This window comes from Salminus brasiliensis, chromosome 13, assembly GCF_030463535.1.
Source record: "Salminus brasiliensis chromosome 13, fSalBra1.hap2, whole genome shotgun sequence".
Lineage (NCBI taxonomy): Eukaryota > Metazoa > Chordata > Actinopteri > Characiformes > Bryconidae > Salminus > Salminus brasiliensis.
In genome coordinates this window covers 28,918,580-28,942,845 of record NC_132890.1, presented here as the reverse complement: position 1 = coordinate 28,942,845, position 24,266 = coordinate 28,918,580, and the positions used below count along the sequence as shown (strand labels likewise).

The 24,266-nt window shown below is 42.7% G+C and overlaps 1 protein-coding gene across 1 annotated transcript in view; it reads left to right on the top strand.

Moving 5' to 3' along the window:
* Nucleotides 1-24,266, top strand: part of sema6d (semaphorin 6D) — a 133,215-nt gene that overhangs the window by 64,922 nt on the left and 44,027 nt on the right. The window contains exon 3 of the mRNA XM_072695728.1: nt 11,026-11,140. The gene's annotated coding sequence lies outside the window, so the exon portion shown is untranslated. The remainder of the gene's footprint in view (nt 1-11,025; nt 11,141-24,266) is intronic.

The window sequence follows — 24,266 nt, the reverse complement described above, 5'->3', positions numbered from 1 at the left end:
ACACAGACAGCAGGTTCTGTCCTTGACTTGAAATCTTCACTAAGCAGTTTCCGCAAAGCTGTGTGTTTGTGTGTGTGTGTGTGTGTGTGTGTGTAGACGTTGTGTTTTTTCCTCTCAGCAAAACAGCTCTGGACTATTTTCCGAACTGCTGAGTCTGTTTCGGTGGTGCACGTGCTTGGCTAGAGCACAACAGCCTAAGGTCAGCGACCTTTTGGCCTCTGTGACCCTTTAGATAAGGTTACGAGTGTGAGTGTGTGTGTATTGTATTTGTGCAGGTAGGTATGGGTCTGTTTTCACAGGCCGCATTAATCTTCATTAGCACGCTTCACAGCTGACACATGATATCTGAGTTAGGCCTTATTGTAGCTCTGTTTCTTTTACCTGAGGTAATACAGTCACTCTCTCCAGACTCCGCCCACTAACGTGATCCTCCATAGCGGCTAATTTGAAGTCATTTCCAGCCCACCAAGCTTTTTTAATTAGCTTCAGCAACACAGTCCGTCTCGGTAGCGTAGCGTTTAACCCTAGAAACTCAACAATATCTAGTGATTGGCATAATGATGCACAATCACGCCATTTGTTTCAGTACAGTGGAGTCTTGATTCAATTCATTTCTGATACAGCAAAAACAAAGAGTAGCTGAAAATGTCCCTAATGTCACAATTTGGTATGTTAGCCCCATGCTAATGCACTAGCCACAAGGCAGCATGCTAGTTGCACTACAGCGAATCAATACCAATCAAGAGCCTCTGAGCTCTGCTGCACCATATATTTCCTTTAACCTCTGCATTTTTATAGTCAGCTGCTTGTGTTCGGCTACCAACTAGACGAGCTGTTCTGTCGCTGTCTTGATGCTAATTTGTTTGGTCTACAGCAACCATGACAACAGAGCTCTGATTGGTCAGCCACATATCAATGCATTTGTACACATACGCAGAAAACAGATCAGACTCTAACTAAATTAATTTACGCAGTGTCGCAGCCTGGCGATTTCGGACCCGGTGTGAAAGGTTCATTTTTTGAGTAATAAACAGTCTTAATAGCAAATATGGCCAAATCATCTCCTTTTATTTCATCGTACGTGTCTTCAAATAAAATAATAATAAAAAACACTTTGTAGGAATTTTATATAACAATATTTTTATACCAATGTGACAAAAAATATAAAACATCACAGGTAAAGTCAAGCAGATTTGTGTTTATTTACATTTGTGATTAGATTTTAGATTTTAGGCTGTGGTCAGTCAGTTGTGGTGGGAACCATTGAGTAGTTTGACCAATGGTTGATTTATATGCAGTTACATGTAGACCGACAGTGAGAAGGCGGAACTTAAGTGGTTTGACCAATGGTTGTTTTTGATGCAGGTACATGTAGACCAACAGCGACAGTAAGAAGGCGGGACTTAAACAGACATGTTAAAAGCTGTAAATATCTGCATACTGAAACTTTGGCGACTGTAGAAACCAACGCGGGCATGAACTTGTAGACATTGGCGTACGTGTCGGTTGCTCTTAAGCGAGAGGGGGTGCACTGAACGAACTGATGTGTGAAGTAAGTTTAGATAAAGGAAGAAAGGAAGTAAACCGCTTTGTATTCAACCTTTAACTGCTCTGAGTCACATTTGCATAGTAATAGCTGCTATGCTAGCTTTGACCCGTTCTATAAAGATGAGTGTGTGTCATGTTCCCTCATCAGTGCCCCTATTAATGTGTTTAACGAATGACAGATCACACACACAGACACACGCACACAGAGGGCTAAGGATCAGGCTACAGATCTCCATCGCTTTCTTCGTTAGGAGGGGGGTCTATCTCTTAATTAAAGCTGCGGCTAAACGAGCTAAATCTGATTAGAAATGATGGGAAGTGTCAGTCTGAAGCAGTGAGAGCAGTTAGAGGCTTTAGCAATGAAATTACACTGAACAGTACCGACCAAACGACTTGCTTTCAGCACTGACTGCTCCTATAAATCACATTCAGGGTCACGTTTACCTGTTGTGATATTCATTTGTTTTGTTATTCATGTATGTATTTTGTAGAATTAGCCACATAAGAAATGATTGTCTCCAATACGCCCCATATACCCATGTATCCTCCACTGATACACGATTATACCCCAAGCAGGCCCTACGAACCCTCCATGTACCCCGTCCCACATCTATATCTTATCTGTTCCCCATCTACTCCTAATTACCCCCCTGCCTTTTTATATCCCATCTACTTCCAATACTGTTTCATCTAAAATATTGCATAGGTTTAAAATGATCTTAGGTGATATGAAGAGTTAGTTAATGAACATGAGCTACTACTACTACTATTATTATTATTATTATTATTATCATTATTATCATTATTATTATTATCATTATTATTTTCATGTCTATGCTCTCTCTTACTCTGTGATACTTATGCATGCTGTCACTGCACACATGACACACACACACACACACACACACACACATACATACAAATACACACACACATGTTGCTTGACACGGGTCTGAAGCCATTCACCATCTTACACTCAGCAGAAACATGACACACACACACACACATACATACACACACACACACACACATGACACGGTCCGGTGCTGCTCACCTTGCTACATTCAGCAGAAATATGTTACACACACACACACCAACCACACACACGAGGGAGTCATACGCAGCGTATGAGGCAGCAGCACATGTGGAGTAAACCACAATTCCTTGGTTGTTACATTCAGTCACAGTGCTGAACAGAAGTGAAAGGAAAACTGAAAAAACAAAAAACACACTGCTGAGAACACACATACACACACACACACACACACAGCGCCCAGCAGTGCATTCACATAACTGTCTCACAGAATCAAATGTAATGTACACTGTATCACACTGTATCACACTGTACCCCACCATATCACACTGTGTCCCACTGTATCACACTGTATCACACTGTACCCCACTATATCACACTGTACCCCACTGTATCACACTGTATCCCACTGTACCCCACCATATTACACTGTATCACACTGTACCCCACAGTAGCACACTGCATCACACCATATCAAACTGTATAATACTGTATCACACCATATCACAGTGCATCACACTGTATCACACTTTATCACACTGTACCCCACCATATCACACTGTATCTCACTGTATCACACTGTACCCCACCATATCACACTGTGTCCCACTGTATCACACTGTATCACACTGTACCCCACCATATCACACTGTACCCCACTGTATCACACTGTATCCCACTGTACCCCACCGTATCACACTGCATCACACCGTATCACATTGTATCACACCATATCAAACTGTATAACACTGTATCACACCATATCACAGTGCATCACACTGTATCACACCATATTACACTGTATCACACCATATCACACTGCATCACACTGTATCACACCATATCACACTGTATTACACCATATCACACTGTATCACACCATATCACACTGTATTACACCATATCACAGTGATTCATCTACTTAAACTTTCTCCTTTAATTAATTAAAGACAATATTATAAATAATCTGTGCTCTCTATTTTGCTGTCCTCATTTATTATTTTAATTTCAGGGTGGAAATGTGAGATTTTAGTGATTAACTTTTCAGAGGATGATTTATTGATGTTGGGCTCAAATATGAAACTTCTATGTAGTGTGTGTGTGGGGGGGGGGGCACAAATACATAACACATATTTAAGAGGGACAGGAAGAGAGAGAAATGAAGAAAGAGAGGAAGAGAGGAAGGGAAAAAAGGAGCAAGAACAACAAAGAGAGAGAGAGAGAGAGAGGTGGGGGAGAGAGAGAGGGAGAGAGAGATATGTACACACTGAACTTGTCATAGATAAATGAGTCTATAAGTTCAGAGGTAAGAGTAACCAATACACAAACACACTCTCTCACTCGCTCTCTCTCTCTCTCTCTCTCTCTCTCTCTCTCTCTCTCTCTCTCTCTCACACACACACACACACACACACACACACACACACACACACACACATACTACAAATGTGTCATAGATAGATGAGTCTAAAGCTACAAGAAAAGCAATACAGCAGTAAAACTCTTTACTGAACAAGAGGAGTCAATACCAATGCTGTTACACATCACAGACAGACACACACACACACACACCGTGTCCGTGATGTGCTTTTGAAACAAACAGTGTTAGCATTGACCACAGCAACCCTCTGCTCATTTATCAGGCCTCTGGGTTCAGCTGCTCTGATTAAAGCTGCTGATAGAGCAGCGTGGAGATTAGACTCAGTTCACACTGCAGCGCAGATCGGATTTTCCTCCTGAATGTGAACACAGCCGAACTAAACACTGCTTCTATAATCGATTCATCTTTGACTTTCACTCACTCAATTAATCCACTACTCTAACTGCTCTGCCTTCTTCAGCTCCTCTCTCTTTGCTGCCGCCATCACGCCCGGTTCCGTTGTGGTGACTGCGGTGGTCCACTGCTGGTCTGGTCTGGGCTGTAGATGTTGTTTCATTGGCTGAAATCACTCGTTTGGGTCCCTGTGTCGTTGACTTGAATGTAACATATGAAATAGAAAAAAATTGAAAAACAAAACATTTGAATTATTACTATGAAGATGTTTTTAAGTTAAGGTTTAGTTAAGTTTAAATGTAGATCTTATTGTATAGCTTGATGTGGGCAGACTGTCATAAAAGCATTTCACTGCAAGTTATACTGTGTATGACTATGTATGTGACAAATAAAATTTGATTTGATTTGATTTGATTTTTGTTTGCCAGAATGTTTATTAATATAAAATATATACAAAAAAACAGCTTGCCCATCCTCCAGCAGTTATGGAAGAACACGTGAGTGGGCGGAGCCTGAAGAGGTTATGGCTGTATATGGGTTAAGCTGTGAACAGTTAGGCAGGCCAACAGAAAGGACATAAGGGTTCAATTGCAAGCAGGTTGATATCTTCTATATGTCAAGACCTGTTAAACAAACACAGCCCATCTACAGGAAATCAGATTGCAATGACGCAAAGCCACACACACACACAAACGCACACACACACATATTAGGCTGTTAACAAGATGAAATATGCCTAATTCACGCAGACACACATCCACACACTCTGGCCAACCGCAAGCCAGAATCCCAGCAGATGGTGTTAATCACTCTGCAAGGTGAGGGGTATCCAAGCCTTTACCATGGCAACCACCAGCATCAGGACCACTGACACCTCTAGTCATGTTCTGGGAACAGAAACTGAGCTCATAAATGAATGGATGAATGAATGGGTTGTTGGATGGATGGATGGATGGATGGATGGATGAATGGATGGATGAATAGAAGGATGTATGAGTGAACGAATGGATGGATGGATGGATGGATGAGTGAACGAATGAATGGATGGATGGATGGATGAATTAATGATTTCCATATAAAGGTAAGGAAGGACACAGGGTTAAATAAAAGAAAGGGGGGTGGATAGATGAGGGAAAGAAAGAAAATTGGGAAACCAGAGATGGAACAGATGGAAAGACGAGGGGGAAATAGAAAAAAAGTAAGTAGGGGAAAAGAGAGCTGGTGAAGCAAATGAAAAGTGGAGAGAAAGAGAGGGAGAGAAAAGGAAATGGAGAAAGATGAAGACATAGACAGACATAGAGAGAGAGAGACAGAGAGAGAGAGAGAGAGAGAGAGAGAGAGAGAGAAAAGATGAAAGAGGAGGAAGCAAGGGAGCGAGCGAGAGAGAGAGTAAATGAATGCAGGTTTAACATGCTGACAGATGGGCAGAAAATAATTCCATTAAGAATTCATTGGGAGAGGGGACGGAAGCACAACTCTGCCAAAACGCTCAGGGTGTCATTTTGGGTGTTGGTGTGTTTGGGGGAGGTGATTAAAAAAACACTTAGAGCTGCAAATGGGGGGCTTTCCACTTGGGGCAGTTCATAGTGTGCTAACCCTTTACCCCTCAGGTACCTCTATGCTGTTTACAAGAAGTTAAAGTGTAGTCTTCCATTGTAATTTTGTTTTTAGTGTTTATTACTCATACAATAAACTCATTAATAAAGAAAGTCCAGTAATTGCTGTAATAAGTGATTACTTCTTTACAAGTTAGAGAAATTCAGTCTAATACTGACGGTTTCACTTAGCTAACATATGCCGGGATCCCAAAACCGAGAAATACCAGGTTTCCCAATCGCAAATGTCACCCGAGGCAACAAATGGTTAGATCCTCAGTGATGCCACAGCCATCCGTGGGTGGGAGTCCTAGAGAGCTGGCCTTGATCTGGCCCACCCTCACCCCACAGTGTGGGAGTCTGTTAGCTTACATGAGCTAATTAGCAGTTAACAAATGTGTTGAAGTCCAGTGGTGTCACGTTGGTGGCATTTTGAAAAGATACAGCGGAGATACCTTTCTCGAGGGAAGCACATGCTAGTCTTCAGCCTCACAGTGCTGATAACATCATGTGATGGGTGGAGTGCTAGCTGTGAAGGGAACTGGAAATGTGTCAGTTGTGGAAAACATAGAGGGAAGAAACAGTATCATTATCTGGACCTCTCTGCGTTATGGCTGCCAAAGACCCTTCAAATTTACTTGTTAACCAACTCATATATTGTTGCTGTCATTTTGGAGCATTTCTATTGGCCCATTCATCATCACAGTTTGACACAACGTAAAGAACAAGGGCCAGATTCTCAGATTATATCAAAAAGTAAACAGAAAAATGGAGATGCAAGGTTTTGCATGGCAGCGACGACATTCTTCATTCTGATGGGCAACCAAACACTAAATAAGCTAACCTATTAGTTTAGCTTAAACATAAGCTTGTAGCTCAGTGTTTCCCAATCAGGGAAATTAGGCAGGGATGTCAGTAGTGTGATGGTAGCATTGCAACTTTTCAAACTTGCTTACTTCACTTACTTTGTGTGTTTACATTACACCACAAAATGCTCTTGTTAAATAGGCTAGAGTAAGGATGGGTATTAAGAAGGTAACATAGGCTAATACTACTAGTCTAGAAGGCTAGTAGTGTAGCTAGCTGCATTTCTCAGAAGGCTAGTAGCAGGTTTTTAGCCATGCAGGTGATAAGTCAAAGCAGTCACATGAAAAAATGAACCAATCATACAACCCCACACACTGTGCCAGGAGGATAACTCCAGTTAAGCTATTCAGAGGGAACCCCAGACCACAGATTTCAGAGGGGCCAGAGATCTTTAGGCCACTCCCAGGTTCTAAAACATCCTCATACTTTACCAAACGTACCAAACTCTCAGAGAAAGCACTTCTGGGTTCAGAAAATGCCCTAAGTAAAACAAAACAAACAAACAAACAAAAAGAACACAGTAGGCTTAGATTAGACAGCCAGGCAGCGGATTGCTTCCTCAGATTAGAAGTTCAGTTCAGCAGAGGTCTAGAGAACATCTAGAACTGTTGCATGACAATAAAGCTGAACGGTACCTTTACGGGTGGAAATGTAGTCGAGTACAGTAACGAGAGTAGCTGTGATTCTCTTTTGGGGTCTGTAAGGCCTGTGTGGATGTGTGTAACATTAATCATTCAGCACCTCTCGGAGCGTAAAGCCCTCAGGCAGTGTGTTCCTAAAAACAAATGCAGCTTCCCCAACACACAGACAATTAGCCATTTAGCATCTCCAGCTCTAAAGGACGAGACAGACCACAGATTGCACTGTCTGTAGCGCTTTGATTCAGGGAACACGCTCAGAGCACCTGCTGCAATGACGAATAACGCAGTCACGCTTGCAGACTTGCACTCAAATGTATGTTTTTCACGGGCCCGAGTGGTCCAGCGAAATAAGGAGCTGTCACTGGGACCAGAGAATCACTAGTTCGAATCCCAGTCATGCTGCTAGTCATCGGCAACTGGGGCCCAGAGAAAGCACAATTGGCCTTGCTCTCTCACTTTCTCCCCACATTACTCCAGTGCAGTGTTGGACGGCACTGGTGTCTGTTGCCCGATGCATCAGAGCTGGGTACACAGCACTATTCTCTGAGCTTGTTGGTTGCCTGGTGACGTTGCATCGGCCTGTATCCTCCTAGTTTCCTAGTTTGCTTATGTGTATGGGTTGGGTAATTGACAAAGCCTAGTTTGCCGGACCACCACTGGCAGTTTAGAATCATTTTAACAAGTCAATGTAAAATAATAGTTTATTCCAAGTAATTTAGAGCATTTCTATTGGTCTATTCGTCTATTACTTACACAGTGTTCAGAGAGGTTCAAAAGATGGAGAAAATGAAAACGGACAGCAGCAATGTTCTTTTTATTGAGAAAGAGGTTCTGTGGTATAAAATTACCTCTCTTATGTTTAATGTACCATTTCATGTGACCCTGCCTGGTAAAGGACTAAAGCCTTGCACTTAGAGCCGTAAGATTTAACTCTGTGGCAAAATGTAGACCTCAGAAGGTCAGTACCAGAAAATGTCTTCTAGGCAAAACAAGAGGCGCGCCTTCAACCAGTCAGTCAGTCAGTAAGCAAAACTGCTAAGCAGTTGAAAAAGGATTTTCAATGTAAAGGCTAACTTAAATGAATTACAATATACCACAGGTTTTACAGAAGAAAATACCCAGCATAGACCAGCATTAATTCCAAGCTGGTCTAAGCTGGCTTTTGTTGGCATATGCTGGTCTGGTTGCCCAGCATACCAGTGTTTAAAACACAAAATGTACAGGTTTATACTGGTCTGCTGCTGGTGTGAAACTGCAGTAAATCACTTCCACTCCAAAGAACATCAGCAGAATGGGTACAATCTGTTAGTGTAGCACCACAGCGCTCAAACACTAAGACATAACATTTAGTGCTTCTGCATTCCTGAGAGACTCACTGTGAAAGGAAGAAGCAACTCAAGCAAGTCAGAGCGCTGATTTACATTTTAACAAAACTAAAAGGAGGGCGTTGTGTGTGTGTGTGGTGGGAGTCTTGCAGCAGTTAATGCCAGTTGAGGTCTGTCTTCTACACAGTGTGCATCAGTCATATCACTCTGTTCCAGCTCATCTGGATCAACTGTGGAAGGCTGCAGCCATTCTACCAGTCTCTACTAACAGGCAGCTATTGTGTACTGGTTTTACCAAAGACTGAAGGCACCAGGCACGCCATGGCTTCCATTCCCTTCCGGCCAAACTGTCCACCATGTTGTCAAATTTGTAACCACAGTCTGCGCAACAGAGACAAGAGGCGGAATGTGGAATGTCTTAACAGTATAAGTTCAGTTCATGCATTTGCTGCTGAGACGGACCAAAGCTGCTACGATCCAGTTTAACCCCCTAGCTGCCGCTGCTGCGAGTCAGTACACACCAGTCAAAAATATTGTTTAAATGGTATTTGGATTCGTTCCAGACCAGAAAATATATTTGGCTTCACTAACATTAGCTGGCTGGCTAACAGCTTACTAGATCACAGTGGCCATCTTATTCTGTCATCAGACTTACAAGAAAAACTGCTAAGAACTCTGTACTGAGTTTTAGTTGATGCAACCAACAGCACAACATGGACACGGCATGATAAATAGTAGCATGATTAACTAGCCGGTTGCCTGACAGCTTGGCTGCAGCTCAGCTACTATATGACCGCCTGTTTCTGCAAAAGTTGTCAATCACTTTATTCTTAAGTGTAACCCCACCTTAGGTGTAAAAACTGATTCCTGTGGGGGAGTTGGAATTAGACACTAGAGATGAAAAAACAGTTTAGAGGAGGAAAATGAGATGAGGGCTGTTTTGTTATTGAAACATATGGGGATGGGCGGAGCATCTAAATATGCATCATACTGTACCAGCCAGGTGAGGTGTTGGGTGGCTTCACCTTTGAGAGACGATGAGCTGCTCATGGTTTCAACAGTCATTTGTTAGGTAGGTTCTCTTGGCTAGGTGCTAAAAAGTTAGCGGATCATTTTCTCCTTCTCCATTTTAGCTTATGAACAGCTAACACTATTAGCTCATTGTCAGCAGCTATATTTAGATCTCCCACTTTACAAACACCTGACTAGCAGAAATCAGACCAAAATGTCCCATCACAGCATGACACATGTGACCAGCTAGCCTCAGCATTAGCTACTAGACAGCTGAGAAAAGAATCTGATTAAATATGATCACTTCAAACGTCATACTGTACGACAGGGAAGGAGGCTTCATTCCGGTTGATTCCAGTTCTTCTGTGCACTTTTGTCACGTGGGAATGCAAGGCTGTTAGAGCCCTGTAACACAGCACAACAACAGATCATGAACTGCAGGAGTTGTTTGGAGTGGAAATGATCTAATGCTAGTAAAGCTTTAGCTGAAAGAAGAGCAATTGATGGATATTGATGGATATACACTAATCAGCCATGGCATTAATACCCCTGACAGGTGAAGTGAAAAACATTGATTATCTTCATCTACAGTGGCATCTGTCAGGGGTTGGAATATATAAGGCAGCAGGTGAACAGTCAGTTCTTGAAGGTGATGTTTGTGTTAAAAGCAGGAACACTGGGCAACTGTAAGAATCTGAGCCACTCTGACACAGGCTATACTGTGAAGGCAAGACGACTGGGTCAGAACACCTCTTCCAAAACATCAGGTACAGCAGGTTTTTTTCTGGTATGCAGTGGTCAGTACCTACCAAAAGTGGTCCAAGAAAGGACAGCCCATGAACCCAGGGTCATGGCCACCTGGGAGGCCCCACCTCCCAACTTACAGGATATGCTGTAGTGATCTGCTGCTAACGTCTTGGTGCCAGATACCACAGGATGCCTTCAGAGGTCTTGTGGAGTCCATTCCTCAAACGGTCAGATGGGCTGCTGATGAATCTACACTTGTTAAACATTTTCTGGTCACTCTATTCTCCCATATGTGTGTTTATAGGTTTGATGACATCACTGTCATTCTAAAATGTGGAAAAGAGTAAAAAAGTGAACTTAGTAATATAGTGTTCAGATTGTTGAGCGCTCCGGGTCGAGGGAGGCTAAACATGTACTCTGGATAAAACTGGTAGCTGTGAACTTGGGAAACCTTTACACTAACTGTGTTTTTTTCCTCTTTCAGGTTGTGAGAGAGAAAGAGAGAGCGGGAGAGAAAGAGAGAGAGAGCGAGAGAGAGAGAGAGAGAGAGAGAGAGAGAGAGAGAGAGAGAGAGAGAGAGAGACAGCAGCTCTCCGGAGGTGAGTCCTGAGTCATTTAGTCTAAAAGCTTTTCCCCACTGGAACTCGCTAAGTGTTGTGAACGCTTTAAACTCTGCAGGAGGCCTTCGTTCGAACCCTCTCTTCTCCCCAAGCTGTTTTTTTTGTGTGTCTTTGGCTGAAAGTAGACCCTAATCCTCGATTATCCCGAGAGCCAGTGGGCCGCCAAGACAAATCACATGATGCTGCAGGTTGTGCAGAGCTAGAATAATTTATATCCTTACCTACGCGCTGACCATCTCTGCTGTCGTCCCATAACTCACGTCCGTACGTGGCTGTGGACGCTGTGGAGGGGTTTGTGCTCATTTTTTTTTTAATTTTAAGGTTATTGTTAGAATATTGTGAGTTATTTTTAACTCAATTCTACTCATTTTATTATTATTAGAATTTAGATTTAAATAATTAAAATACATGAGGATAAATTTACTCAATTCGTTTTCAATTTATATTTGTCTTTTGTTTTCATCCAACTTTTCCTCAGCTAAATGAATGAGCTGCAAAAGGTTTGGTACCCCTCAAATACAACAATGATACAAATACACTTGTAACACCCAAACAACCACATTCACTACCACAGCAGCCACTTGGCAAACCAAGTGAGACATCATAGCAAGCACCTGGGACACCATAGCAACTTCTTAGCAACAATCTAGCAACACCTTATCAATCACTACGCAGCAATATGGCAGCTGCCTGAAAAACTGACAAAGCTCTTACCTTGCCACACTGTAGCACCCACCTAGCGCCCTCTTAGCAACACCATAGGAACCACCACAGACACCACAGCAACTAGCTAGCAACCACTAAGCAACACCATATCATCCACCTAGGATACCAAAGCAACCACTTAGCAACTTCGTAGTAACCACCTAGGGTACCATAACATCCACTTAGCAAATGCCATAGCAACCACCTAGCAACCACTTAGCAGCAACCTGGAAGGCCATAGCAACCACCTAGCAACTCCTTAGGAACCATTTAGCAACCACAAAGCAATACACCCTTGCAACCAGCTAGCAACACCATGGAAAGCACCTGGAATACCATAGCAATCATGTATAGCAACCAGCCTAGCAACTGCCTGGAAGTGGACTATTCTGTGTTTCATTCAGAAAATTTAATTTTCTACTCAAAATATCTTTGCTATAACTTTGCTTAATTCAGTAACAGATAATTTAGCTTTTTCGATAAATAACAATTCTAACAAACAAGATTATCTGCCAGTAGAATAAACCACTTTTTTCACAAGAAAAATCCGGCAACTGGTTTTATTTACGCCCATAAAATTTCCCATCAAGTTAAGAGTTTATGTTTTTTTTTACGAAAAGAAAAATCCACGGTTTCTTTCTGAGGCACAATAACAGGGTTGTAAATAGGCTTCTGAAACTGGCATTTTTCACCCCAACCAGGGTCACATACTTACTATTTTTACATCAAAGCACTTCTTAACTTCTGTAACACTGTCCTTGTTTCCAGTATAGTGAAAGTGGTGTATTCAGACTGGGGGTGCAGCAGGGTGGGGTGCACTGTGGTCCAGTGTAATCTAAGGTAATGAGTGTGTTGTGACTGGCTGAGTAAATTAGGGTTAGGGTGGTAGCCTCTTAAGCTCTACGGAACCAACAGTGGTTCCAGGCTTGTGTTCTTCACTCTTCACAATGTAGGAATAACTCCACCGGTTTACCATTTTATCCAGATTAGTGAGAGAATATCTGTGAAGTCAGGTATTACCACTTCCATCAACGTTCTATTACACATGGGTTTCCTCTGTTGAACACACACAGACCGGACCACACTGCCTTTCTGCGTTTCCATTAGGGTCAGGTCCAGCGTCACACTGATGATGTAAGGCCTGTAGGCTCTGCTGTAAATATTTTATATTACACTTTACATCACATATTGGACAACAGACCACGTCTCGGCGGAACATCTGCTCTGCATGAATCACGGTTGGTTTCTGCCGGTGAAATTATGGCCGCATGATCAATACTGACGCAGGAAGCAGCCGGGGGGTTGAAGGAGGGGGGTTCAATGGAAAAGGGGTGTGGTTGGGCTCTCTGCTTAAATCAGGGTTATGGGACAAAGGGTCCTCTGATTATTCATTTAAAGACACAGGCAGGAACCTTCCTCAGGGTCTATATTACTGTATAATAAAGGTTCCTGTTAAAGATTTGTTCTTGATGTATGTAAACAGTGTTAAAGAGCCCCTGTGTTTTTTCAAGAAATAACCCTTGCAACAGGAATTAATTATCTAACAATGGAATTAAACACCTCCAGCTGATAAAACTAGTACCACTTGGGAAACCATGGCAACCACCTAGCAACACCATAGCAACCTCCTGGAAAACCATGCCAACTACCTAGCAACACCATGGGAACCATTTAATAAAGCCTTAAAAGCACCATAGCAATTACCTGGGTTACTGCCTAGCAACTACTTAGCAACACCCTAGCAACCAGCTAGCAACACCATAGTAGGCTATGGATGGCATGCCACCCAGCTTCAGGGGCCTGCGATTGTGGGTTCAATCATTGCTCCGGTTGCTGTCTGTGAGGAGTTTGGCATGTTCTTCCCATGTCTGTGTGAGTTTCCTCCAGACACTCGAGTTTCCTTCCTTCTCTAAAAAACACATGGTAGGTGAGTTGGCTAGATTGCTCCTAGGTATGAGTGAATGGTAGCCTCTGATGGACTGGTGCCCTGTCCAGGGGGCATTCTGAAATCAAGGGAAATCTTCTGAAATCAAGGGAATTAAAAATAATTTATCCGGCTTTTGTTGGAGTGACTGTCTCTACTGTCCGGGGAGGAAGACTTTCTACTAGGTTTTGGAGCATTGCTGTGAGGACTTAATTGCATTCACTGACAAAAGCATTTGTGATGTTAGAGGATGTTAGATGATCACCACCCCACCTAATCCTTAACTCCCCATCATTCTATTTTTTGTCCACAGACATTTGGACATATAGTGAATGCATGAAGGACCTAAGGTTTAGCTAACTTAAGTCGGCTACGGGCCTCGTCCAACATTGTCCCGTGACATTAGCACACAAACAACCCAGCTCGTCCAACATCGCTAGCGCGGCACAAGCACGGACTTGTTTGCTTAGTGGAAGCTAGTATTACCTTTCAAGGCAAACACTTAAAAGTGATGTGCAGGGTTTCTGTATAAAAAGCTGATGTGTAACAGATGCGCTGGACAAGGTTCTTGACCGTAACCAGTCTAAAGGGAGCGTACTGGCACCGAACAGAACGCAGCGGCCTTGGTAACTATTTGACCCTGCAGTAGAAGAGAGGCCTATGATGTCCCTCATTCTGCTTCAGAAAAAGAACAGTTCAAAGAAACCATTAAACGCCACATGTTGCTTTGACAGGCATGTCCGTGATGAGTGTATGTAAACTTCTGACCACGACTAAATGAGATGATGTTATGGGCAGAACACACTTGTCTGGATTTTAACATCCAAAACACACCCACGCAAACACACACATGATAATCAGTAGTCAGTTCAGAGGGCTTCCTCAGCCATTTTAGGTTATAAATAACACACCTATCATTAGAGCACACCCCCCACTGATGCGACAGCACTCTCAATCTATACTCTAATCTACACACACCCTCACACACACACACACACACACAAACACACATATACTAATTACAGCACTGGTACAGAACGACTGTGTCTGAGGTAATAGCGGTTGTCACCATCAGTTTATGTGTGTGTGTTTGTGTGTGTGTGTGTGTGTGTGTTAGTGTGTAGCACAGACAAGCTACCATCCTCCACTAATACGCATGGGGTGTGTTAGCTATGCTTTTGGCAAGACACACACACACACATGGTGTGTTCAGGTGAATTCAGGATAGGGGTTTCTAGCACAAATAAGGGGTTTCTAATAAAGTGGCCAGTAGGTGGAGGCACATGGTAGGTGTTTCTAATAAAGTGGCCAGTGAGATGAAGCACAAGAATGGTGTTTCCAATAAAGTGGCCATTGACTGGAAGCATGAGGTGGGAGTTTCCAATAAAATGGCCAGTGAGTGACATATCTAAAATGTTCTACAGAAACTTGCTCAAAAGATAAACATTCACATTTACAGTGTCATGGACCCGTTCCAATGCTGGTGTTAAGATGATCCACCTTCAAAGACCTGCTGGTGTGTTCTGATTGGCTAAAATACCACACCTGGCACAGATGAGGTCCCCCACCTGTGTGTCTGTGCTGCAGCTGTGGAGGGAGGGGGAAACTGTATGTCTACTGTGTTTCCTCACACACACACACACACACACACACACAGAAACTCTGTAATTCTGTTACTGCACCTCAGAATTACATAAAGCACATTATATAATAACAGCATCGGCTAAAAATACTGTCTCCTACAGACCAGTCAATCAATACACATACACACACACACACACACAGACACACTATAGGCTACATACATACACAGTGCTGTGCAAAAGTCTTAGTCATCTGTGAAATCATCTGTAAAGCTGTTTATCTGGACAGTGAGAGTTTATTATTTATTCACAAAGATCAGAACAGAACAGTAAATCCAGATAGTTTTACTGTGTTTGTGCTTATTTCTATTTGTTATAACATCATTCACACACTTTCTGCTGAGAGACTGGTAGGTGTTTCTAATAAAGTGGCCAGAGAGTGGACGTACAAGGTAGGTGTTTTTAATGAAGTGGCACTTGAGTGGAAACACAAGGAAGTTGTTTATAATAAAGTGACCAGGGAGTGGACGCACAAGGTAGGGGTTTCTAATAAAGTGACCAGGGAGTGGACATTCATGGAAGGTGTTACTAATAAAGTGGCCAGTGAGTGGAAAAACAAGATAGGGGTTTCTAATAAAATGGCCAATGAGTGGCAGCACAAGGAAGTTGTTTCGAATACAGTGGCCAGTGAGTGTAAGCACAAGGTCGGGGGTTTCTAATAAAGTGGCCAGTCAGTGGAAGTATGTATATATCTTTATACAATCAAAACAACATCAAATATCAGTTACTATAAATTAACATATCTGTTAGTCCATTTATTGCGAAATGTAAGACGGTGTCATGTGATCGAGCAGCAGTCGTGTTCAAATGTATAAAAGGAAAATCTGAGAAATGGAGCTTGTGTTATAAATGTATATTCAGATGAATTATTTAAGAGGAAGACAGGCTGACAGAAAGAGGAGTGTTTATGTAACGACAGTGGGCATTAGGTTCAGGGTGAACTACTGTGCTTCCGTGTGGAAGTGTGTGCAGAGTCACTAACACACTCCCACTACCTTGAAGCGATAGTTCAGTCCAACAATATCGTTTACTGAACTCCACACAGTTTGGGGAGAGTTCATGAGAGTGTGATGATTTAGACAGCAGTTAGCACCATGCTAATTGGTGGGGTATAAGCTTCCATTACTTGTTAGCTTCATTAGCCTCACAGCTCCAGTGTAAAACTAAAGAAGCACCAAACATGTCTTGGCTGACTGAGGCAGTGAAAGTTCTCTCTGGTGTTGGTGGGATCATTCCCAGTTCTCTCTCTAATTCAAACACACACAAGGCTCTGGAACCCCCCCCCCCCCACACACACACACACACACACACACTGTCCTAGGCTGACCACACTGCATATTAATATCAGTGCATGTTGCCAAGGGTTCTCAGGGGCAACACTGCCCCTCCCCACTCCAATTAGAGTGAAGCTGGAGAGCAGCCGGTGGGTTATTATCAGCCCAGAGGGTCAGTGTGAGTTCCGGAGGGTAATGCGCCGATGCCCAGCCAAGCCTGGACGCAGCAGCAGACAAAAACAAAAGACACTTAATTCTCCTACAAGTAGCTGTGTTTTATTAACCCTGTAAGGTCTGGAAGTGTCCACTTGGACATGCAGTGCTGTAAAGAAGTGTTTAAACCCGTCTGAATTTCTACAGATTATATGTTTGTGGATTGTAGAAGAAATGTTTAGATCTAGCCTGATTGGCAAAAGTATGACACCTCAAATATTACTCCATGAAGAGCACAATGCTTTTACTAACTTCAATTCCGAATTCAGTGTGTGTGTGTGTGTGTGTGTGTGTGTGTGTGTGTGTATGAAGCTCAAAACACGGCTCAGCCACTTGATGATGAGGAAGTGTCTGAATATGTGTCTAGTGCTACTTTTAGCATAAATGAAATAGTCCCTGTCCGTATAGAGCAACACAGGCTGCAGAGAACAGGCCTGCATTTTGGTCACAACCATAAACTGCATGTTTGCTCTGAGTTGATGACTTTTACAGATCAGCAGATGATCTGTCTGATCTGTCCTCAGTCTATTTCAGTGTTTTAACTGATTGGCTGAGCCACTGGAAACCACTGGTGTTAAATATGGGATACTAAACTGTGTATTAATGCTCTGTAATCCTTCTCAGCAAAAGCAAAGCTTCTCAACTGCAGCTTTGATGTATACCATGATGCTTGATCCTCACAGATCTTAAGGATTCCGAAGCAAAGGTCTTGGATCCATTCAGAACCATGACACTTGTATTTTTTTTCTATTTAAGTGAACATGGCTCCTACCGGCACAGCGTGTAGCCAGCCGGAGAAAGTGGAGAAGCGGAGGGAAGACTGCATGGGGCTTGTATTTTGGGCTTGTATCTATACACATACATATATGTACATATATATATATATCATAACCTCATATCAGAACCTCAGTAAACCCTAAAGATCTGTAAAATCACAACCGCAAAAAAGAAACAGATCTATGCTAGTGATTTCCTTACAGATTGTGTACTGAATCCCTCAGAAACTACTACAGTGCATCCAACAATAAAGACAACACAGAGCTCCTTTTCTACAGTAATAGAAACACAGGAGCTCACTGAAAGCTCAGACTTTACACACTGATCTATTTTACTATGATCGACCTGGACACGCAGAAGACCCTCTACACTGGGGGTGGGCTTATTCTGATAAATCTCCACCCTAACGACATGATTGGTTGAAGTAAATTTTTCCTCATGTGAGTAAACTCTGGCTACTGCGGTGATGATGTCAGAGGGCACAGCTGAAATCAAACGCATGTTGCTTTGCGGTGCAGGCCCATCTGGTACATGTAAAATGTGTGTGTGTGTGTACGTGTGTGTGTATCCCTGCTTTGCCCTGTAATGAGTATGTAATTAGAGACCCAAACACACATGTATCAGAATAAAACACACACATCTCAAATTAATCTCTCTCACGCTCTCTCTCTCTCTCTTCCCACATCTGTCTCTCTCTCTCCTGTTTCTCTCTCCTCAATCCATCTTTCTCCTCTGTCTCCTTCTTCCTTCCCCTTCCTTCTTCCTCTCTGTTTCTCTTCCCTCCATCTTTGTTGTCTTTCTCTTTGCCCTCCATCGCCCTCTCCATCTATCTCACCTCTCTCTCTCTTTTGCTTCTCCCTCCAACTCTCTCCTCACTCCATCGCTAGTTCTCCTCCCTATATCTCTCTTATCTCACCCCACCTCTCTCTACTCTCTCCCTCCATCTCTTTCCATTTGCTCTCTCCTCCCACCACCTATGTCCTTAGTTCTCACTCCATCTTTAAATATTCTCACTCCATCTTTGTTTTTCCTGTCTCTCTCTCTCTCTCTCTCTCTCTCTCTCTCTCTCTCTCTCTCTCTCTATCCTGTCTAACTCTTCTGCCTCCATCTCTCACTCCTCATTCTCTTCTCATCCATCTCTCTCATGTCTCCCTCAAACCCCACCCTGCTGTAAGCATGTCTGGGCTGATTGGCTGGGAGGGCAGGGAGAGGAAAACTGGGAGAAATGGATTTACTAGACTATCTCTTTGCCTCTAGGCTGGGAGCGGGGAAAGGGTTTTGGGGGGGCACTCTTTCTAGTGACAGCAAAGACTCCATAAAGCCCCCCCCACACACACACACACACACACTACCACTTCCTTACTCTCTCCCTCTCTAGCTCAGGTCTTCTTGCTGACTTCCAGTGAGCTGGTACTTGTTCAGGATCTGTCTCTGGGCTGGATGTCTGATGGTCAGGAGATACTCCTCCAGTTGATTCTCTCTCTTTTTAGGGCCTGATAGGGTTCTAGTTACATTTACATTTACGGCATTTAGCGGACACTCTTATCCAGAGCAACTTACATGGTTACTCGTATTACAGAAGAGGGCCAATGTAGTGTTAGGAGTCTTGCCCAAGGACTCTTATTGGTGTAGCACAGCATAGTCACCTAGACAGGGAATCGAATCGGTGTGGTAGCTCAGTGGCAGGTAGTGGTGTTATCTGTTGTGCCACACCAACCTGGCAGTTAAGGTTCTGCCTGTGTTATGGGTATGTTCTCACTGTTTGTGATGAGCAGATTAGTGTTCTGGGTATGAGCCTCAGAACCTTTTTCCAAACCTAATCCCTGTGTTTCTCTTTCTGCTCTCTCTCTCTCTCTCTCTCTCTCTCTCTTTCTCTGATAAAGTCCTCTGTGTGTAGATGTCAGGGTGTCAGTGTGTGTTAGGCAGCTGAACAGAGAGGGCGGGTGAGCGAGAGAGAAAGAAAAGAGCACAGTCTCCTCCCTCCATCTCTCTCTCTCTCTTCCTCTATTCATGTCTCTCGCTCTGAGGGAGCAGCGTGGGTTAAGCCTGCTGTTCCAGCACAAAACACACACACAAAAGCTTCACGGAAACGTTTCACACAGACACACATACACACACACATACATACACACACATACATACACACAACATGTTTGACATTTCCTCAAAACACAATTGATCGATTCTTCTTTCTGTTCAATGACAAAAGTGGCGGCAGAACAGAGCATCAGTCAGCCTTTTTCCATATGAAGTCTCGATTACTTTCACTACATTTACAGTGTTACAACAACAACATACAACTGGGCATCACATGTGTTTTCGATTTGTTAGGTGTAAAAAACATAAACCCATTCTCTACGGAGACACTTCTGCACCTCGTCAAGCATAATCACTGGTTGCTGTAGCAAGTAGTTCATCACCCCAACCATATCAATCACATTAACCACCCCAACCACATCAATCACATTTACCACCCCAACCATATCAATCACATTAACTACCCCAACCATATCAATCACATTAACCACCCCAACCATATCAATCACATTAACTACCCCAACCATATCAATCACATTAACCACCCCAACCATATCAATCACATTAACTACCCCAACCATATCAATCACATTAACCACCCCAACCATATCAATCACATTAACCACCCCAACCATATCAATCACATTAACCACCCCAACCATATCAATCACATTAACTACCCCAACCATATCAATCACATTAACCACCCCAACCATATCAATCACATTAACCACCCCAACCATATCAATCACATTAACCACCCCAACCACATCAATCACATTTACCACCCCAACCATATCAATCACATTAACTACCCCAACCATATCAATCACATTAACCACCCCAACCATATCAATCACATTAACCACCCCAACCATATCAATCACATTAACTACCCCAACCAAATCAATCACATTAACCACCCCAACCATATCAATCACATTAACCACCCTAACCAAATCAATCACATTAACCACTCCAACCCCAACCATATCAATCACATTAACCACCCCAACCATATTAATTAAATTAACTACCCCAACCATATCAATCACATTAACTACCCCAACCATATCAATCACATTAACCACCCCAACCATATTAATTAAATTAACTACCCCAACCATATTAATTACATTAACCACCCAACCATATCAATCAAACTAACTACCCCAACCATATCAATCATATTAACCACCCAAACCATATTAATCACATTATCCACATCACCCTAACCATATCAATCACATTAACCACCTCAACCACCTCGACCACCCCAACCATATTAATTACATTAACCACAATAATTACCTCAATCACATCAAACAACTCAATTATCTCAGTCAAATCAACCACCTTAATCACATCAAACAACTCAATTATCTCAGTCACATCAACCACCTTAATCACATCAAGTCAAGTCAAGTCAAGTCAAGTCAAGTCAAATGTATTTGTATAGCGCTTTTTACAACTGTTGTCGTCACAAAGCAGCTTTACATAATTAGTACTTAATGCCAATGCACATCAACCACCTCAATCACATCAACCACCTCAATCACATCAACCACCTCAATCACATCAACCACCTCAATCACATCAACCAACTCAATCACATCAATCACATCAACCAACTCAATCACATCAACCACCTCAATCACATCAACCAACTCAATCACATCAACCACCTCAGTCACATCAACCAACTCAATCACATCAACCACCTCAATCACATCAACCAACCCAATCACATCAACCACCTCAATCACGTCAACCTACTCAATTATCTCAGTCACATCAACCACCTCAATCACATCAAACCCTAACCAGACTTGGCATCAGCTAAAGGTCATATTCACCTAATCCCACACAGATGTGAACACACACTCACACACACACCAGCACAGGTGCATGCTATAAAGTGTAAAAGCATGTGTGTGCAGTTGTGTGTGTGTGTGTGTGTGTGCGTGTTTTAGTGCTCAGACTGTGCTAAACTGAGCCATTTCAAAAAGAAATCAATTTCCTTATGAAGCACTTCATTGGAAAACTCCTACACCAAAGAGGGGGGAGGGGCAGAAAGAGTGGGAGAGAGAAAATAGAAAGAGTGCAGAAAGAGACCGAAGAAAGCAGAGAGAGGGAGAGAGCAGTAAAGAGTGAGGATGAAGGAAGGAGAAGAGAGAGAGAGAATCTGGTGTCTCCTCATGTTAAACTTGAGGGCTGACCACTAGTGACCGCCCAAAACCCAGAGTGACTCACACACGAACATCAAACAGACACGCACATCAAACACTGAGAACCACACACACGTACGCACACAAGTGCAGGAAACTTTGTCTTGCACACAAGTTGGTTTCAGCTTTCTTCTTTAGGATTTGAATTAGATTATTTATTTATTGTGATAAACTGTTATATAGTGAATATAACTGTTAAATAAATAAATGTTATACATACAACTGAATATAAACATTAACATAAACAGTAGCACTTTATGTCATGGCTATCTTAACAAATTGAATACACAAATTACTTAGACACTGAATATGATATTTACATATTTAAGCTACAGCTCAGTTTGTGAAGTACAGGCCTTTAACTGCAGTAACATTGGTTCCATTTATAACACAGTTATAAGGCATGTTATGAGGCACAGGTCTAGTTAAACGTGTCCTTAGCTATGATATCTAAAATATATGTAGAAATCATGTGTTTCACTTGGGGAGGAGAATTGGAATCCTTCACAGAATTCCTAAATTACATTAGAACTATACCTCTACCTACATTATAAGCTCCTGCATAACAGAGTTATGAAGGAAGCAAATGTCTGTCACTGTAGTTTAAGGCCCCTTACGTCAATGCAGTGCCAATTGCTTAATAACAATCACAATAACTTTTGCAAACACTCCCAGAAGCTGTTTATAAATACTCTGCTGCTTTTTCCCAAAATACATTATCCAGCATTTATTAATGTGCTGTTAAGTCCTTATGTAGGTACCCTGCAAAGAAAGTACCACCAAATAGTTAATTGTATATTTTCCACTATCATAGTGTAATGTTGACCTGGTCAGTTTCTATAGTATCTCAGGTTGCTATGGGGTTGCTAGGTGATTGCCACAGTATCCCAGGTGGTTGATAGGGTGTCGCTAGGTGGTTAGCTTGGTATCCCACCTGGTTGCAGGGTTGTTGATAGTATGCTAGCATCACGATGATGCCGGGGGGGGGGGGGTGGCCCACAAAGTTCCATCATTCATTCCTATGAGAGAAACACACACAAAAAAGCAGTTGCTATGCAAAAAACATTTGGAATCAAAAGTTTTAACACACAAGCCCACCATCAACAACTATTTTAACAGGGTGTACACAATTTTGCACATGCCTGTGACTCTGTTTACACCTGGTCACTTCATGTGACTAGTTACTGGATTGTATCCTGATTAGATTTTAGCCACTGTATTTTACACTCGGTAGTCAAATGTGCCTCCGGTTCGCTCCTTGTGCGGCAATTATTTGATTGTACTGGGAGGGGTTTCAGTTGTGGAATGTGTCTTTACTTTATAGGGTGTGTTTACACTGCTATAACATGTGGCACAAATGTGTCTCAGACCTCGTCCTGAAGTGGTTCGAGGGATCAGATTAGTATCTGGTTAATGCTGATAAATACAATCCTGATCCTCAAGATGCTTGAAGTGACCAGGTGTAAACGGGGTCTCTGTTTCTCTGCACCCAAACCGGTTTAACATTGTTGAAAACATTAATTCCACAATGAATTGAGGGTGTGTTTGGGGGAGACTGGGGGCAGAAATTTGTCAGAGGTTCATCAGGTTGCTCTTTAATGGGGGTCAGGGGGGTTCAGGGGCCTCCATCTGGTCACAGCCATAACCTCCCATTCACACACACACACACACACATGCACACACACACACACACAAACACACATACTAACACAAAAGGCACTGGGCTTTCCATAAAACACACACACACACAAAAGGCACCGGGCTTTCCAAAACACACATTCGCTCAGACGCACACACACACACACACACACACACAGGGTCAGAATAAAGGACCCCTTTCAGCCCTTAACAAAACTGACCAGTGAAAAAAAATACTTAAAATAAGTGTATTTATCTGGACATCAGACTGTGGCATCTCCAGGGCCGGAGGATCTGTGGCTTCAGTCACTCCATTCAGTCCAGGGGTGTGAATCACACAGCAGGGAAACACATACACACACACACATGCACACACAGACGAAGAGAGAAGCTACCAGCAGATTCATGGTCATCTAAACAATGGGCTGACTTTGGGCAAACACTTTTCCCTGTGTTTTGGGGTCTTTATAAAGGTCAGTCAGCGACTTTCCCAGCGCTGGAATCAAACTGCCACCCTTCTTTCATTAAAGGCTAAAAAGCTGCTTAAACAGTGAGTGGCTGGAGGGAGTGCCCAACGCGGGGGATTACAGCTAAGCCATGTTAATGTGGCTCCGCCATGGGAGGCCGAGGACAGATCAGAGAGGTAAAACACACCCTGCAGTTTGG